This window comes from Coenobita brevimanus, chromosome 93, assembly GCF_032717465.1.
Source record: "Coenobita brevimanus isolate Jiangsu-jjx chromosome 93, ASM3271746v2, whole genome shotgun sequence".
Lineage (NCBI taxonomy): Eukaryota > Metazoa > Arthropoda > Malacostraca > Decapoda > Coenobitidae > Coenobita > Coenobita brevimanus.
Window position 1 is genome coordinate 48444409 of NC_137046.1, and position 4090 is coordinate 48448498.

At 38.0% G+C, this 4090-nt stretch overlaps 1 protein-coding gene across 1 annotated transcript in view; it reads right to left on the minus strand.

Moving 5' to 3' along the window:
• Positions 1-3772, minus strand: part of BHD (folliculin) — a 60477-nt gene extending 56705 nt beyond the window's left edge. Inside the window, exon 1 of the mRNA XM_080282312.1 lies at positions 3701-3772. The gene's annotated coding sequence lies outside the window, so the exon portion shown is untranslated. The remainder of the gene's footprint in view (positions 1-3700) is intronic.
• Between the last annotated feature and the right edge of the window lie 318 nt (positions 3773-4090).

Here is a 4090-nt window from a genome sequence, read left to right on the forward strand (position 1 = left end):
CACACTTAATCCTCTAAGCATTCTTGGTCATCACAGTACCTAGATATTTGAATGCACTCAACAGTTTTCATTTCCTAGCCATTCAGCCTCACAATGTACTGTGTAACTTCATTCCTCTCAAATCTATAACTTTGTTCTTTGCTGCATTACTTACTTTCATTTCCTACACATACTTCCAAATTTATTCAACAAACCTTGTAGCTCCCAATCATTTTCACTTAGCTAATAAAACAGTAACAATTCCAAACAGTGCAGTACAGGTACTCTCTCACTCTCACAGAAGTGTCAAAGAAGAAATGGTGTAAATACAGTACTGGTAAGATCTAACTACAGAACACAGACACGATAATATTTAGCGGAAGACACAACTGGAATTCATGTACTGTACAGTATTTTGAAGTGCTGTAGAGCAGGGGTTAGGGAACATGGGTAAATTACCCCAAATTGGGTAAATCTAAAAAAATTTGAGAGCAACACTGTGGTACGAGAGGTACCGTAATGCATGCGGTATATTACTGTACTGATTTTCACATAAATTATATAAGTTTTCGTGAACAAGATGTAAAGCAATGTATCATATACAGTATCATGATATTTGTTGCTTAGCCACCATACTATTGACAGATGTGTACACAAACATGGATAATTTTTTTTGCTTAGGTAAGTCTTCTGTCTGGGGGTAATTTCATTTTACTCAAATAAATTTCTGGGTAATACCCTAAAAAGTTCCCTGACCCATGCTGCAGAGTGATCCCTTGGTTACTGCACACTTAGAGATGCTGGTTTTTGTTATCACAGCCATATATGCCCATTTTTTGGCACACACACACACACAAACACACAAACACACACACACACAAACTTCGTTATCATTCACCTGAGCTGGTTTCTGCCGACAATGATGGTGCAAAACCTGTGGCTTCTGAAAGCCCTATTTGAGGAGTTAATCTCAGGTAGTGGAGACCACGAACTCTCCACCTTCTAACCTCAGAACCCATTACTTCCACCCCACCTCAGATCTCAATATGGTACATGTTTCTTCCTTACTGTGCCCTTTTCATAATTTTCTATCAAACTAACCAAGATTAAGTGTGTTTCTGACACCATAACAGTATGTACCTATTTAGTGGGTCTACATTGTTGTAAAGGGGAAAATCTGAGTTTACAACTGGGGTGCCCAGTGCCAAGTAGGATAAATCCCAAAGGTTCTGTGCTTTCCCTGTTGTACAATTTTGTTATCATGCACTTGGTAGCTGATACCATTTATGCGTGATAAGCAGGAGATCACAGTATGGTTATATTGCAACATCTGCAAAGACTTTTTTTGTACAGTATAACACTTCCATCACAAATACTGTAATAAAGGCGTTAACATTTATTATTCAAATAATCGTGCCCTTACCTCCTAGTCCTCCTACCACTTCCCACCTCCAACCACTGTCCCTATAACGGCCATGCTCATGCACCAGAAACTTACCCTTTTGAATATCATGAATTTTAAAATCTGACTTCGCTAACATTTGCCATGACCATGTATGTACTGTGCGAGGTGAATTCAAGGGATTTGAAGAAGTCTGGGGGGCATAGTCCCCCAATTAGGGTTTGGTCCATGCATAGTGTTGGTCAGAGGTGGGGAACGTCCAGCCTCCGGGTCGTATAAGGCCCACAAGACCATTTGATCAGGCCCACGAGGCAATTCAAAAATGCAATTTCATAAACTCATGAATAAATATATATATATATATATATATATATATATATATATATATATATGTGGTATATCATTAACTGGGCTACAGTTGATTTTAAGTTGATGATTTTGTATGGCCCGCAAATGATGTTCAAAATATCCTAATGGCCCTCAATATGAGAAAGGTTCCCCACCCCTGGTGTAGGTCTCCCATTTGGTTGTGCAGGCCTAGGTTAGGGCGAATGGGGTCTGGGTACATTAATATCTTGCATGTCTGGGTAAACATATGTATTGTCACCCTCATGAAGAAATTGCCTAAGTAATTTTTCGGCGATTTCTGGATTTTTGCCTAAATCAATTCTTCATCACATGGTGCATCTACTGGTATAGCTGCCTTTTGCCAGGTCTAGGGTGTGCGTGGTCTAAAATGCACCTCAAGTTGCCTGTCATTTAAAAGTTAAGAAAATGAGACAGGTTTTTCTCGATTTCCCGAAAAGTAGAAAAAATGACAGACAGTTTCTTTATGAGGGTGACGATATACTTTATTTGGGGCAGTAAAAGGACCTTACCAATTTACCAATTCAATTCATATTTCTCCAGTTTGTTTTCTGTATTTTTCTGACCACCAGTATTTTCAAGTTGGTAAATTACCTTTTTCTGCTGAAAATCTTCCCACAGTTTTTATCATCATGTTCCTTGGCTACCTATGGTTCTTTGTTTACATTGTAAATTCGTAATGGAAGAATCCTACTCAATGTACTAAAAGGTGGACTTCGTTTCACAACTTCCCAATTGGATGCTAGGTTAGGTTAGGTTTGGTTAGATTAAATTATTAGGTACAGTTATGCTAGGTTTAGGTTAAGTTTAATTAAACATTTGGATTAGGACAGTCCCTTCCACCATTACACTTAAAAAAAACACATTGACACAGTGGAACATAGTTAAAAACAATGGGGAAACAACTTTCGCAAGAAAAATTTATTTACAACATAAATAATCAGAAAAATATAACAGACTATCAGGAAGATCTGATTTGGTAAGGTGCTTCTACTGCTTCAAATAAAGCATATATTTACCAATGTCTGGAAGTTTATTTCCAGCAAATAAAGGTCTGTTATTATTTTATTTAATGTGTGTGCATGTATGATTCGTTTGGTCTGAACTCTTGCGAATCACACATTATCCAATAACCACCTGTGGGAGGGGAAGTTATAAGAAGAAAACAGGTAATTTCCAATAAAAGAGAATACAAGTCAATGAATCACATTTTAAAAATCAGTTTCAGTGCTGAAATCAAGTTATGGTTTCTGTGGGAGGTGGTGGCGGGAGGTAAGCACACAAAAATTTGAATATTAAATCTTAATGCCTTTTTTATTCATCCGTAACAGAAATGTTATAAAACAAAAGGGTTTGCAAATGTTGCAATATGACTATACGGTATTTCTAAATACTTGTGCTAGCGTAAATATTGGCCCACAACAACCCCAAACTAACTGGGTATTATGGGCTGAAATTTCCCCAGATAATGACAAAGAAGATTACAGGCATAAGTTCATGAAAATGTTCTAGTTCTTATTTCCCAGAGCATGAGATCAACATCACGCTAGTCTTATGCTAGTCCTACAGTACACTCACACCCTCGCACTGGTGCTTCCCCTATTCAGAAATGTCAATAGGTTTGCTGTAAATCACATGAAGATTACGCAGAGCTCCTGGAATATGAAGTTACTAGCAGATTTAAAAATCACCAGGGGAATACGATACCCCGCAAAGTACCAAATTAATACCGTATATACGAATTCCTGTTTGCAGATCGTAGCTACCAAGCTATGGTTGGAATCATTAAGCTCTAACTGAATAAACTTTTTATTATTATTAACAACACTATAAGCATACCTTGGTTAGATGACTAGCTCTATAATAGGTTCTGCAAACCTTCCACCAGTCACAGATTCGAAAATTTCAACAGTATTACAACTGCTCTTGAACAGCATCAACAATCATACTCACCAAAACATGTTTGGCAAGTTAGCAACATAACTCAAGAACAGCTGATGCCCCGCGGCTCCTTCCTCTTCTTCTGTGGTTTTACCTCGTACCGCTGTGCTCCACGAGTGACTTCCGTTTCAAGTTCGACTGATCGATTGAAATAGCTGTTGCTGTAAATGTTATGCTGAGTGTTTTTAGATCGACTCCTCGCCCTAAAAACACTAGCGACTGAGCGGGGTCCTCTTTCCGGACCGGAAGTAAAGCACTAACAAAGGAACAGGACATAAAAACTAGGCAGTATACCTTAACACATCTATTACCTTAATTCTAAAACCGTTACAATATGATACAGAGTGATATTTAGGATATAGGATACAGAGACACAGAGTTACGTTAGGATAACACGGGATA